The sequence below is a fragment of the Pinus tabuliformis genome, chromosome 9 (assembly GCF_031772625.1).
Source record: "Pinus tabuliformis cultivar Carrire ecotype Pingquan chromosome 9, CPIR1, whole genome shotgun sequence".
Lineage (NCBI taxonomy): Eukaryota > Viridiplantae > Streptophyta > Pinopsida > Pinales > Pinaceae > Pinus > Pinus tabuliformis.
Genome location: NC_142307.1, coordinates 1,763,488,935 through 1,763,505,318, shown reverse-complemented (window position 1 = coordinate 1,763,505,318; position 16,384 = coordinate 1,763,488,935).

Here is a 16,384-nt window from a genome sequence, read left to right as displayed (position 1 = left end):
CTGTAGGATTTCTTTTGAAGGATGAGTGTGGGATAAAAAGCCTCCAGAAGGTCACCTGAGGCCTCCTAGACCCATCCACACCATCCTACATCCTCTCAAGTCCCAAAACCAAACTCCATCTCCACTATTCGCTGCCACATTCACAAACAAATAAATTACATGCATGACACATTCACATAAAAATACACAAAAATCCAAAAAGATGCTTTTTGCTCATTTACTTCCAAAAATAGCTTAGGTATATGTTGTTTTACTTCCTTGAGTAGGTAATGGCATTATTTTCATGGTTTTCATAGTGCTTCCTGCAAAACTAGGATTAATGGTTGACTAGGATTTCCTTGGTTTGCTTTACATTTAAGTCTTCCTTTCTGCAAGTAGAATAGCATCAGTAGTAGTAATCTCTCTCTTTTTCCTTTCATCACATATAGAGCTTCTCTGGAATCCATAGAAGTTGGCTTGTGCTCCTAGTGATCTTGTGTCCGTTGACCAAGTGACAACCTGCAGTAAGAACTAGTACTTCTGCATATAGCATCGTCACTTCCAAGTTTGTTATGAACTACCGGGTTGATAAGAGTAAAGTAGGCAGCCTAGGAGTTGCAACATTATTGTTGCAATACTGGTGCTCACCAATAAGTCTAAAGGTATTCCATTTAATCAAAGAAATTCAGTGAAGACATCTTAGAGAACAAAAAGAGAAAGGAGTTTACACCTCGTGAACTGGAGAAGGCTGAGGAGAAATAAAGGAATATTTTGAAGAATCATTTTTGGGTTAATCATTGTGATTGTCTCTACACCTTCGGACTTGTGATCTCTGTCAAGAAGACCATTGTGGAAGTATATCTCTTGGACCTGTTTATTTATATATATGCATATGATATCATGTTTCAAGGCTTCATTCATCACCAAATAATAGGATAATCTCCTTACAAGTTGCTACAGGACTTTCTTTCAACTGAACTGAGATTTGGACCTTGCCACCAAACTTTGGAGCTTCAAACAAGTGTCTATTGGCTCGGACAGGGAACTAAACCCTCATATTAGGGTCACAAAATCTTGAATTAGTGTCATACCCTAGGACCTGTGATATTTGACATTTTTTGGAGTTAAGGTTGGACTATGGGACAACATTTGGTTGTTTTGGTAAGTTACAGGAGCTCAGACTCCCCCACAATAAGCTTGGGACACCACTACAGAAGTTCAAACTCTACCATCAGCTCAAATTATCTACAGTTAGTTTGGATCAGTCACAGTTAGCTCGGTCAATATTTCAGACCTGTTGCAGCCTAGTTGACAAGTGACACTTTAGAGGACAAATCAGTGAAGATACAATGATGGAATGACTATTGTGACATCACCAAGTTTATTGTGATCATCTAGTGAAGGCATAAACAGTCAACAAGTTAGACTTGAAGTGGTGGAGGCATAAACGAAAGATTGAAAACCTATGGACAATGAAGGATTAAGTGTTTTGGAGCTATTGGACAAGTGAAATATTAAATAGTGTAGAATCTTGTGAATAAATTCAACTAAGTAAATTATTCATTTTTTATTAAAAGACTGAAGGGTTGGTGCCCTAGGGGTTGGAGCCTCTAAAAATAAGGTTAGAGCCTTGAGAAGAAAAGGGTTGGAGCCTCACAAACATTCAAGTTGGAGCTTGGCAATAGGTTGGAGCCTAGTATAGTCAAGGGTTGGTGCCCTCAAGCAACATTGTACTCATTTTTTTGTAAAATAGGATTGTGTCCTCACTTGTTTATAATAAATCCTTATCACTTTATTATTATTATTATTATTGTGAAGAATCTTAACTGGTAAACATAACAATTGAAAATAAATATTGATTCACACCCCTCTCAGTATTTCCAATAATTGGTATTAGAGCCAAATTCTTCATAATTAGTTTAACAACTGGAAGAAGGATTCTTAAGTCACAACGAAGAATCAGCATTCAGGAAAAATCCCCCAATTTCATGGAACAAAATTTGGCTTTTGGAAGTATAGGATGACATTATATTTAATGTCTCTTGGACCTGATGTATGGAAATCAATTTTGGATGGGTATACAGCTCCACCTTTTCCACCAACCGATCAGGATGGTTTTAAAGTTTATATATCAAATGCCAAAGCAATAAATTCCGTAACAAGTGGAATTTCTGATTCAGAATTTACAAAATTTATGAACTTTGATTCTGCCAAGGAAATGTGGGACAAGCTTATTGCTATCTATGATGGAGAGTTGAAGGTCAAAAAGGAAAAACTCAAAACACATAGAAGACAACTTGAGAGTCTTAAGATGGATCACGAAGAAGATATTGCAGCATTTTTTCCTTCGAGTGGATGAAGTTGTCAACTCACTCAAGGACCTAGGAGAAAACATTGAAGAAAGAACAGTTTTCCAAAAAGTCTTGAGATCACTTCCGGAATGATTTGACTCCAAAGTAAGTGCGATAGAATAAATAAAGGACTTGGATACTCTAAAGGTGGATGAACTTCTTGTATTATCATTGCATATGAAATCAGAAAAGTAATCTCAAACTCCAAGGAAGTTGCATTCAAGGCTTCAAAGTCATCAAAGAAAGGGAAAATTTATAATTATAGCAGTGATGATTCTAACACTGAATTTGAGCTAGCACAATTTGTAAGGAAACTAAGGAAAGGATCAAAGCTCAAACGTTTAGGTAAGTATCTCTCATTTGTTTTAAATGTGGAAGAATAGGACATTATGCTGCAAAATGTCCTCATAACATGATAAGGATGATGAAGACGAATATAAAAAGAATATGTTCAAGAAGAATGGCCCTAATAAGAATAATTTCTTCTCCAAACAAGATGACTTTGATGAAGAATAATTCATGATTTCTAAGAAGAAATCAACTAAAAAGACCAATTCTACACAAAAGAAATTATGATGAGTTTGATGAAAAAGATGACTATGCTAGAAGCAATGAAGTATTATTTATGGAATTTACAAATGATGATGATTCCGAACAAGAATATGAAGGAAATGTGGATGCATTGCTAATGAGTTCCATTGAAGAAAATGAGAAATTAAGAAAGAATGTCATTTCTCTCAAAGTAGAAAAAGAAAAATAAAAAAGGAAGGAAGAATTCTTGAACAATAAACTAAAAGAAAGAGAAGAAATTTGTGAAAAACGTGAAGTTGAAATTGTTTCTCTAAGGAAAGAGTTGGATCAAGTTAAAAAGAGTCGGAAAATATCTCAAACTCTTGATAACATCCTTAATACACAGAGACCTCAACATGACAATTCTGGAATCGGTTTCAAAGGAGAATCATCCAGTTCAAAGAAGAATGGAAATGAAAAATTCCAAAGAAGTTATGTTGACATCCTTTACAGTCTTCCAAAAGAGGATAAGTCATCCCACCAAGAGCAAAGGTCCACCTATAACAATCCAAGGAATAAAGGAAAGTTATCTCCAGGAAAGAATACTACATCAAATCAACGCTATCCTAACAAGTATCAAACTATCTTTCTTGGTTGTTGTTTCCATTGTAAAAAACTTTGGTCATCAAGCTAAGAATTGCAAAGCTCATAAGGATTATACCTCAAGATATAAGATCAATTATCAAAACAAGCCATGTATGTTAAAGGAACAAGGACAAATCAAGAACTTCAATTTATTTGATCCTTTGGCTAAGCATGATCTAGCTTGGTCAAAATGCAATGATTTTGGCCATGATGCACAAAATTGTCCATTTATATAAAAAGGGAAGAGCTGAAGAAGGAGGAACCCACTACATATCAGTGTGGCCTAGATTTATGTGCACATAGTGATGATAATCAATGGTTTGTGGATAGTGGATGTTCAAGACACATGATAGGTGACCAAAATAATTTTATCTCAGTAAATAAAAAAGATGGAAATGTATCCTTTAGAAGTGGGCCTGCTAAAGTTGTTGGGAAAGGAATGGTTGCTCTTGTTAAATAAAGGGGAAATGCATAAAATGAAATGTTGATGGAAGGGCTCAAACACAATATTCTAAGTGTTAGCCAAATTTATGACCAAGGACATAATGTTATCTTCAGTGCTAAAGACTGTGAGATAAGGAAATCCTCTTCAGGAGAACTTGTGGGAAAAGGATTAAGAACACCTGATAATGTATACATTTTGAGTAAAATTCAAAAAGATAAATGCTATACGAGTTGAAAAGATGAAAGTTCGTTATGGCACAAATGGTTGGGACATCTAAACTTTGATAACTTGGTTAATATCAACAAAACAAATGTAGTAAGGGACATTCCAAAAATTGTAAAGCCAGATCAAGTTGTGTGTGGCCCATGTCAACATGGAAAGCAAACTAGAGCTTGCTTCAAGACTAAGGCGTTATCAACATCAAAACCTTTGGAGATAATACATGCAAATTCATGTGGACCAACCAGAACACTAGCTCTACAAGGCAAAAGGTACTCTTCTCTATTTTTGGATCACTATACTAGAATGATGTGGGTATTGTTTATAAAATTAAATTCCAAAGCATTTGAATTTTTTAAGAATTTCAAATCCCTTGTATAAATTGAAAAGGAATAAAATATTAAATGTCTTAGAATAGATAGAGGAGGAGAATTCACTTCAAAGGAATTCGCTGATTTCTGCAAAGTGCATGGAATCAAGTGAGAGCTCTTTATTTCTAGAACTCCTAAAGAAAATGGAGTTGTAGAAAGAAGAAATGTAATTTTACAAGAAATGGCAAGAACAATGTTACTAGCAGCTGATTTGTAGGCTAAATTTTAGAGAGAAGCAGTCAAGACAACAATATATACCCTGAATAGAGCTTAGATAAAACCAAATAATGACAAAACTGCGTATGAATTATGACAAGGATGACCTGCTACAGTGAAATAATTTAGAATGTCTAGAAGAAAATAATTTATGAAGATCGATGATGACTCACCAGGCAAGTTTGATTCTCGTGTTGATGAAGGAATTTTTCTTGGATATTCTATAAGAAGAAAAAATTGAAAATGCTACAATAATCGACTGCGAAAGTTAGTAGACAACATTGATGTAAAGATTGACGAAGCACTTCCAGAAAAAGAAATTGAAGTCCATGACGAAGATTCTATTTTTGAAGATTTCGAAGAAGAATCAGTAAGGGAAGAAAAAGATCAAGGAAATCAAAAGGAGCCATTCCAAACTCCATCAAAGGTGAAATTCCTCCAAAACCACAATTCAGAAGAGAAAATTATTGGCAATGTAGATGATGGAATACAAACTTGAAGAAGGATGACAAGTACACCAAGAAAAGATGATGTTGCCTTACTATCCATGGTAGAACCAGAGAACTTTGGTCAAGCTAGTAAAGACCCTCATTGTGTGGAAGCTATGGAGGAAGAAATGTTTCAAATTAAAAAGAATGAAACATGGGAACTTGTACCTCGTCCAAAAGATAAAAATATAATTGGAACCAAGTGGGTGTTTAAAAACAAAATGAATGAAGATGGAAAAATCATCAGAAATAAGGCAAGGCTTGTTTGTAAAGGTTATTCACAAATTGAAGGAATCGACTTCGAAAAAACCTTTGCACCTGTAGCTCGTATGGAGGTTATAAGGATGTTTTTGGCATTTGCTTGTTCAAAAGGATTCAAAGTTTATTAGATGGATGTGAAATCAACATTTCTTCATGGGGACCTAAAGGAAGAATTTTACATGGATAAAAAGGAATTATATGGGTTGAAACAAGCTCCTAAAGCTTGGTACGAAAGATTGGATCACTATCTTCAACAACAAGGCTTCAAAAAGGGGGTGGCAGGGAGTAATCTCTAAATGAAGAAAGACAAAGACAGATTACTAGTCACTCTTGTATATGTTGATGATCTTATTTTTGCCGACAATGCTGATGAGATGAGCCATGAATTTTCTCAAAGTATGTCGAAAGAGTTCAAAATGTCGATGATTGGTGAGTTATCTTACTTCCTTGGACTTCAAGTAATTCAAACTAAATCAAGTATGTTCATATCCCAAGCAAAATACCTTAAAGACATGCTTAAGAGATATGGGATAGTAGAATGTGCTCCTATGAGCACACCAATGACTACAGATTGCAAATTAATCAAAGATGATGAATACCCTTCTGTAGATGGAACTCTTTACAGGTCAATAATTGGAGCTCTTCTATAATTAACTACTTCATGACCCAATATTATGCAAGCAGTAGGAATGGTGGCAAGATTTCAATCAGCTCCTACGGAATCCCATTTGTTGGTTGTAAAAAGAATTCTCAGATATTTGAAAGGTACTCCAAACTTTGGCCTATGGTACCCCAAAAGCACAACACTTAACATGACAGCTTACACCGATTCTGATTGGGCGGGAAGCATAGACGATTGAAAAATTACTAGCAGAAATGCATTCTTCATGGGAGATTGTCTAATATCTTGGCTCAACAAAAAACAATCCTCTATATCTCTCTCCAAAACTAAAGCCGAATATATAACTACTGCAGACTGTTGTACACAAATATTATGGATGAAGAAAGTAATGAAATATGTCAACATAGAAACTAATCAACCGATCATCATCTATTGTGACAACACCAGCAACATCAATCTTTCGAAAAATCTAGTAATGCATTTAAAGACAAAACATATTCCAATCAAATACCACTTTCTCCGAGAACAGGTTGCTGAACAGAATATCAAATTGGAATACGTTAATACAAAGGAACAAATTGCAGATATCTTTACAAAACCCCTACCACGAGAAGCATTTGAATATCTTCACCAAAAGATGGGGGTCATTTCTCTTGCATCACATTAGGAGAACACATCGGCAGGGGTAGAAGCACCATGACAAGGGGAGCAGGGTGATAAGAAGCAAATTGATAGGGGGAGTACTTGGACACCCCATTTTCCATTGATGTCAAAGGGGGAGAAAATGTTGGATGAAAGAATATTTCCATCAATGACAAAGGGGGAGATTGTTTCTCAATAGCTTTCATTGATGAAAATACGAGCACTCTTGAACGTTATACACTTGGATACCATATGATGACATGGATGATGGTTGGAGACATGATAGTGGAAACATTACAGTTGGAGACATGATGGCTACATGACAGGAGGAGACAATATATGACACACTTGTATGATGGTTGGAGACCTCACTTAAAACCCTAATGAAAATACCCTAGCCCTCATTCTATCCCAATATCCTTATACATGGAGAATCCTAAAAATCTCCAAGGTATGCACTAAAAATTCAAAAAACCATAAATAAAATTATTTTTTGACATCTTGAAGACATCATTTTACAATGGCTCCTTCTCCAAAACGTAGAGGAAATTTTTACCTTTCCAATGAGCTCTCATACACCCTCTAACTCCCAATAGTATAAGAGAAATTGATTTTTTAAGATAATGTATCCTATTCATTTACCTAACCGACCTATGCTTAGTTCCTTCATGTCGGCCCTCTAGCCCAACAGACAGGTATTTTCGTAAAGATGAATTACTATAAATATAAGTCTAAACTTATTCCATTTAATCAAGTAATTTAGTGAAGACATCTTAGAGAAAAAAACAGAAAGGAGTTCACACCTCATGAACTCGAGAAGACCGAGGAGAAATAAATGATAATTTTTTAAGAATCATTTTTGGGTTAATCACTATGATTGTATCTGCACCTTTGGACTTATGATCTCTGTAAGATCAGTTTCAAGGCTCAGTTCATCACCAAGCAATAGGTTCATCTCCTCGCAGGCTGCTACATGACTTTCTTTCAAGTGAACTGAGGTTTGGACCTTGCCACCAAACTTTGCAGCTTCAGACAAGTGTCTGTTGGCTTGGACAAGTGACTAAACCCTCATATCGGGGTCACAAAACCTTGAATTAGTGTCACACTCTTGGACCTGTGATACTTATATCATTTGCTAGAGTTAAGGTTGTACTATGGGACAACATTTGGTTGATTTGGGTAAGTTACAGGAGCTCGGACTCCTCCATAGTAAGCCTGGACACCACTACAGAAGCTCATACTCCATCATCAACTCGAATTATCTACAGTCAGTTTGGATCAGTCATAATTAGCTCGGTCAATCTTTCGGACTCGTTGCAACTTAGTTGACAAGTGACACTTTGGAGGACAAATCAGTGAAGATACAATGATGGAATTATTGTTGTGACATCATCAAGTTCATTGTGATCATCTAGTGAAGGCATAAGCAGTTGACAAGTCAAACTTGAAGTGGTGGAGGCCTAAACAAAAGATTGAAAACCTTGGGCAGTGAAGCATTAAGTGTTTTGGACCTATTGGACAAGTGAAGTATTGAATAGTGCGGAATCTTGTGAAGAAATTCAAGTAAGTAAATTATTCATTTTTTATTAAAAGATTGAAGGATTGGTGCCCTAGTGGTTGGACCCTCTAAAAATAAGGTCAGAGCCTTGAGAAGAAGAGGGTTGGAGCCCTTGAAGTTTGAGCCTCACAAAAGTCCAAGTTGGAGTTTGGCAACAGGTTGGAGCCTGGTGGACTGAAGGGTTGGTGCCCTCAAGCAACATTGTACTCAATTTTTTGTAAAAGAGGATTGGTGTCCTCACTTGTTTATAATAAAATTCTTATACTTATTTTATTATTATTATTGTGAAGAATCGTAACTGGTAAATATAACAATTGAAAAGAAACACTGATTCACCCCCCTCTTAATATTTCCAACATATCTCAGGAGAATCCCCACTTTCATGGGCTTGTTGGCGCATTTGCTAAAAATTCCAGACATAACATCAATGATTCCAAAATGAAAATCTAATAGAAAGTAATTCTTTTTGGGAAAAAATTATTTCCTATCTAGGTAAAAAACCTATACACAAATGAGAGTACTTGTCTAATCCTAACATAGTTATTATGTAACATTTTAGCAGTATAAAACATGTTTTGTTTATTTTTTAAACAAAATATGACTTCTAAATTTCTATATGTAAGTACTTGAAAGAATATGATTAGATCCTAAAAATGAAAGCTTTTCAAAACAATTTTGTGCTCACCTTTTAAGCCAATTTCTCTATCTCTAGCATCTAAATCTTTAGACACGGCTCTTGCATTTCCATGGACTTTGATAATATGCTAGATACAATGAACATCAGATCAAATCGAGAAAGAATCGTTCTCTACAAATCAATGTTGTCTTGTGTTGTTTGGAGATGCATCGTAAATGAACTCGTAACAAAGAAGAAAGGCACAAGATTTGGGAACAATCATAATGCTTGCTTTTGCAATTGATATTGTTTGGTGCTCCATTTCCTTATGAACAAGAACTCTGTGTTGAAATTTCTATCTGCAGGGGAGTATACTAACATATTCTGTGATTTATGCCTACGTTAGAGCAGTTAGAGTAGACAGAGCGACGTTGGTGACTCTCAGAGGGGATCTCATGGATTCATATTGACAAACCATACTGTAGAGGATCTTACCTCCATGAAGAGAAGGAAAAGGAGAGTAAACTGCATAACCGACATTTGCATGGCTATATAGGTGGCAAGATGAGGTGACTTTTCAAAGAAAGTACAAGTTTTTGTATGAAATGAAAACATTTATCCTCAACTAGGGGAAACTCCTATTTCATAGACCATAGAAAAGTAAATGTTGCCTCACATGCAGGTATTTACCTTTCGCCCTCTCTCTCGATGTTGCTATCTCGATGGGCGTGCTGTCACTCAGAGGGCGAAAGGTAAATGCCTGGCATGTCAGGCAGCATTTTCTTTTCTATGGTCTATGAAATATGAGTTTCCCTCAACTAGGTGTTGTTCGTGAATTAGCATTTATTGCTTTGGAGTAATGCTAACTTTAGTTTCAATCGTTTCAAAATGCAAAGCAAATGGATAAAATATAGTATATAGTTTTGCCTCCGGACAGGGAAAAGGCCAAATAAAATAGTGAAAAAAAAACTTACCTAAACGACACCGTAAAGTTGAAATAGCGTGTGGAAATGCTAGATGCCCCGTTGAACACTTCATGGGGTGAAACGCAATAATGAGATGGTAAGAAAGAGCGCTAAACTCAACTTGCTAGATGATAACATGTGGAACCTCTAGATGGGATGTTGAAAAATTCAAATGCCGCATAAAGTTATGAGGGGTGCAGAAGCGAAATTTGTGGTGGGCCCCAGTATTGTAGCAATAATGCTACAACTCCTGGAACTCCCTTCTTTAATTTTATCAACCCGGTAGTTCGTAACAAACTTGGAAGCGACGTTGCTGTATGCACAAGTACTAGCTCTTGCCGCAGCTGTCACTTGGTCAGCTGGCACAAGTCCGCTAGGGCCTCAAGCCAACATCTATGAGCTCTTAGAAGAAGCTTTTTAACTGATGGATGAAAGCTAACTCGAAGGAAGCTAATCTAATTGCGAAAAGAAAATGAAAGCCAAAAAGGAATGCAAACCCTAGCAAACCCTAATTCTACCAGCTAGTCCTACTGACGCAAAGGAGAGCATGCAAACTACTGAAAGAGATGCCATTACTTCTAGGAAGGTAAAATGCATGTGTCTAAGTTATCACTATCTAAAGAAAACATCTTTTTGTATTTTTGATTAAGTTATTAGAATTATCATGAATGTGCCTTTAACTAGCTTTTCACTGTGCAGAGGTGGATCAAGGAGGAGAAGCGCTTGGGAAAGGTTGGGAAGGTTCAGAGAGGGTCTAAAGAGTCCCTAACACCCTTCCAGAGAGTCTCACAAAGTTTGTCTGCCAAGAAACCATGTTTATGAGCTTCTACAGGAAGTCTGCAGGGGTTTTACAGGATGTTAAGGATTTCTACAGGATGTTCTGTAATTCTTCTACAGGATGTTTCGAAATGGGATTTTGGAGCATGGATGGAGGGAAAAAGATGGAGGAATGAGTATGAAGGTGAAATAGGGGTGTGAAGAGGCCTAGGACTTGGTGGATGAGGCTAAGGAGTGATTGGATTTGTTCAAGGATGGAGGAAGCGATGATGCACAAGAATGTAGGAATTAGGGCAAGGTGGGGAAAGTATGGCAAATGAAGGGTACGAATCATGGACTAAGGGTTGGAGCAGATTATCTGATGGATTATGGGTAGATAGAGAAGGATAACAGGTACTCTGCAAGTGGTTTTTCAAACTGAACAAACAAAGACATGCAAGAAAACAAAGATCTAATTATGCTACCCTAATATGATCTAGCTAACAGTAACAAGAATGGACAACAGCTTTATTTATAACAAGAACCACGTACAACACGTGAGCAAGAACATTCCAAAAGATCTGAATGCATGACTAACTCCTACCAATCTATTCTAAACATAAAAAGCTACTTTAACCATCAAGAGCAACCTAAATAACAAAGCAAGACTTAAATTTAAAGAGCAGATTTTATTTTAAGAACGCAGCAAACACACATAAAGATAAACAAAGGAGGTACTGGGTGCTTGAGATGGGCCCAACCCCAAGATCTACAGCCTCCTAAGAGAGATTTAGAGCTGGTGCAAAGCTGGATTCATCTTTATTGATCAAGAAATGAAGAGTTACATCAAAACTGTCCACAAGGAGAGCTTGAGAATGAGCTGAAAGCAAAGCTAATCTATTGCCTAAAAATCGAACTACAAAATGACTACAACAAGACTATGAAATGACTAACTACCAGCTACAAAATGACTAACCACTAGCTACTATCTACTGGCTAACTAGCTAACATCCACTGGCTACACTGGCTAACTGGCTAACCCCAAAATGAGGCCCTAAGCCTTCTTATTTATACAAATTGAGGACCCAACAGTCCTCCTAAACTTTAGGGACTCAGCTGCCCAAAACTTGGAGTTAACAGCAGTCCTACTTGACTTGCTTGGCTGCCCTTGTGCTGATTGATTCGGTGGCCCTTGAACTCCGAGCTGAAGGTGGAGAATTCGAGGTAAGGGCCCATAAATGAAGGGGACACCTTCCTACAAATCCTCTAGCTTGTTCTCCCACGAATTTGGCTGCCAAGTGCTCATTAAGACCTTCAATTTTGTCTCCTAGTTGACCAAAAAGGATACACAAAGCACCCATTAGACGTTTTGGCATAATGACTAACCAAGTTCACTCTATTAACATAAAAATAATAAAAAACATGCAATAAACCAATGAGAATGGTGGATTAAGTCAACTTAGGAGGTTGAATGAGCCCAAATAATTGTCCATTTTTGGGGCTCATCATCACCCCCCTACTGAAAGTGTTGCTCATCCTCTGAGCAACCAATCTCTCTCCTCATCTTTGATGGCCCTGGTGGCCTCCTTGTCATGCCAAGCTTCTGAAGTGATGTCCTCTTTTCTGTCATGAAACCATGCTTCTTTGCTTCTTCCCATTGCATGTTCCTTTTCCTAGTGAATTCTCAGCCTTGGTATGATTGTGCAAGTATATTCAATCTGATGGCGGCAATGGTGGTGAAAGGATATGAAACTAGTGGAGGATGGAAGAAAAGAGTGGTTGCATGCCTCCTCAACAGACTTCAAGCTTCCAATCCCTCTCCATAATTGATTCTAGCCTGCCCAAAGGCTTCTACAAGATGTTTCTGTTAAAAATACAGAACTTCCTGTAGAAAGTCCTGTAGCTTCCTATAGAACTGTCTCAGCTTCCTATAGAACTATTTTTGAGTCCATCATCTTGATTTGCTCTCTCTAAGTGAAGGTTTTTAGCTTCCTCATTCACAGATGATGGATCTCTTTGAAGGAGACTCTTCCTTTTGTTTAGTTGTGGTGTCCTCAATTGTAATTGGCTCCTCTGACTGTGGCTAGGGTCTGCCAGCTTTTATCCACATGCTCCTTCTTGCCTTAAAGTACATGGAAGGCTCCATTTTTTTGCTTCCCTTTTTGCTTTGGAGATGTACTTAGGGCATCTAGCACTGCTACCGCCTCCCTGGCCAAAATCTCAGGCAATTCCTCCCTTTGCTGCTCCGTTTCCAGACTTCCTGTAGAAAGTCCTGTGTCAATTGTTTTCTGGCTTCCTGTAGAAAGTGTCTTCACTGTTTTTGTCTGCGTGGCTGGGGATGTCTTCCCTTTTAATTTTGGTGTGGTTGCCTTGGTTTTTTCTTCACTTGTTTGGACTTTTTCAGTCATCTCTGCCCTGCTTTGCAATTGTTTCTTCCGGGGTGTTTGTGTCTTTATTTCACCCGCAGCTTTGGTCTCAACAGCTGGTCCTTTTTCTTGCTTTTTCTGTGGCTTCTCCTGTGATTTTTCATGTGATGGTCTGCCCTGGGTTTTCTTACCCTTATCTTTCTTCCCCTCTATTTTCCTCTCTGCCTCGATGTGCTCCTTGTCCTCGCTGCTGGATGAGGTGAATTCTTTGGCCAGAGACTGGATGTCATCACCCTTGGACATATTGTGGAAAACCTCCCAGGAAATAGGGACAGTATAAGTATGGAGGGCATCTTCTACAAGGATCTTGATAAGCCCATGATGGGCCAGCTGGTCTGGTGCTCCCTCCTTCAATTTCGTGCTACACTCAACTAATGACTATAGGAGGAAGTATGGAATGCTCAATTTTTTTGTTTTGAGGGCAAATACATCATGTGCCTGAGCTCTGTTAACAAGCGGAAGTGATAACCATACACAATGCTAAATCGCCCATCACAGGTAATATACTTCATAATTTGAAGGCTGACCTTGCTACAGAAAGGATGTAAGCTAGTTGGTCTGGTTTGGTGAGAGTGCCCTGTTTCAATGCTCTGAGCAGAAAGGGACTGCTTTTTTATGCTTTCCTCTTTTGATCCTCAGGACAAGATTTCTCGGGTGTTTGTATTTCAACTTTGCACCAATTCCCTGGTTATAATGCTTTTGCTGCCCAAACCCGACTGTCAAAAGGGAATCAGGCTCCCACAGACAAAGTGTAGAGCTTCATCCTCAGCATGCATACAATCACATAAAATTCATATTCTTCATGCATAGGTTAACCCTCATAGTGGTTTATCGTTTCTAGCAGAGGAATTTCTTAACATGAACTGTGGAAGAGAATTTGACGCAGAACCAACTAAAACATTCCATGTAACACACAGGAAAACTATTATTCTGGATTCACAAGTAGACTTGTTTCATACATTCTTATTCAAAACAATTTAATTCACCACCTTCCGAAATATCATGCATGGGAATGGTGTTTTCCAGCCTACCTTTCTTCAATCTCCAAACTGGATGAAGAAAAACTCGGGCTTTTCTGCTCTAGACGACTTTGCTATACTTTCCTGTAGGACGTCTTCCTGTAGAAATGCCTGTATATTGCCCCTGCGCCTCTAAGTGAGCCCGATACGCTGGAGAATTGTGAACCAAGCCACCAATCTCAATGGAGGACGATGGGTTAATCATTTTGTGGAAGCAGAGGATGCATACTTCAGTTGAAAATGTTGCAAGTGCAAGTTAACAGCAGTCTGTGAGTTTCAGCTGAGCGTTCGTTAATTGCTGCGTGATTCACGTGGGAGAGTGAAGTGACCAAGTGTACGTGGCCACATGCAACTGGAAGTGTTGTTCCCGAACTGCATGTTTTACCCCTGTAATCACTGCCGTGAATTGAACTGAAGTTTAAATGGCCAACACTCCTGGTTGCTTTAATTTTCACGTAAGTCAGCTGTCCATGTGTACTGCGTGACTTCCAGCTGAGTGCTAGAGAAGGAAATTGACTTAACCTTGCTATATTCATGGCTTAATCCCACCATTCCATTAATTCATGCAGTTCTTAAATTAAATTTATGGAATAGAAGAATGAGGTTCAGTCACATACCTCGAAGTTGAATGGCTGTCGTGAGCTGTTGTGGCCTGTCATTACTGCATGCATTGGTTTTTCTGATTGCATGTGGCTTGGATGCTAATCTTTGATTGTTTTTTTCCTTATGTAGGTGTCCTCTGGCCAGATCTGAGCTGCATGCAATTGTTTCCACGTTCAGATCTGCACCTTCAAGCTGTTGTTGCTGCAATGTCACAGAACCAGAACTTGTTTTCGCCATTTCTCCCAAACGGAAAAGAGGATCAATCTGAAACTTGTTGAGCATGTTTCTATCATCATTATGCATCTCCCATAGCAAAATCATGATCAATGGATGCACGTATTTTGAGAAAAATAGAAAATGGCTAAAGATTTCAGAGATCGATTTCTCGGAAACCGTGCATCGGAATCGGCTGAAACTACTGGGCTAGGCTACTATAACCCATGTTCATCTCCCCATGAAACAAGTTTTAAAATGGATGCACGGATATGTAGAAAACACAAAAATGGCTGATGGTGATGGAGGTTGATTTCTTGGAAACCGTGCACTGGATTTGGCTGAAACTGCTCAAGCATGTTGCCATCACCCTTGTATAATTCCCCATAAAACGGTTTGTCAAATGGATGCATGGTTTTCAAGTTATGGCAAAAACAAATTTTGTTCTATGGATTTTTGCCTCAAGGCTTTTTGCAAATGTTTGCATGGAAGGAAAAACTGAGCTTGGGCTGTGATGCAGGTATGGAGATGATGGAGGAGGAGTTGGAAGATTGCATGAGGACTTCTGAACCCTTGAGGAAGCTACCATGTTCGCCAAACCACTTTTTGAAATCCATGTCTAGTTTCCCACAATTTCTACAGGAAGTTCCTGTAGAAGCACAATGAGAAGCACAATGAGGTGGAAAAAATGATGGAGAAAGGCAAGGGATGGACACACAAGTGTTTGTAGGCCTAATCAACAGATTCCCACCATCAGATTCCATTTTAGACTTGAATTTGGTTCGTCCAAAGGTTCTACAGGATGTTTCCTGTAGAAATACCGAGCTTCCTGTAGAAGGCACAAGAAAAATTCCTTTAACCTTGATTTGAGTGCTCCTCCTGTCATGAAACGTCCTTCTTGCAACCTGCAATGTCATTGTTGCAACATGAAATTATTCAATGGAGATTAGCTTTATTTTTCTTTTTCTTTTTCTCTTTTTTTTTTTTTGAAAAACAACTAGGGCGCCTCATGGAGGTTTTCACCCTAATTGCCTGCCTTGGGCGCCTCCAAGGGAGGTTTTCACCCAAAGATCTTATTCTCTTTTCTCTTTTTTTTTCCAACCCATTGATCGCCTCATGGAGGTTTTCAATCAATGAGCCAATCTAAGGCACCTCCGAGGAGGTTTTCACCTTAGATTTCTATTTTCCTCTTTTTTGATTTTTTTTTCTTTTCTTTTTTTCTCTTTTTTCTTTTTTCTTTTTTCTACCCTACCCTACTTGAAAAACAAAATCATTTTCAAGTATAGGAATACTTCCAATGGAGCCATGTGCACATCGAGGTTAGAGGCAAAATGATGTGGAGGCTCGAAATGCATGCTTGGATAGGTATCCAGATCTCAGGGACCAAATGATCTGACCTTGAAGGGATCAAACATAGCTGAGGAAGAGAGTACTGCTGCAACTTAGTGACTGTCTGGAACCATGTCTCAATATAGCTTT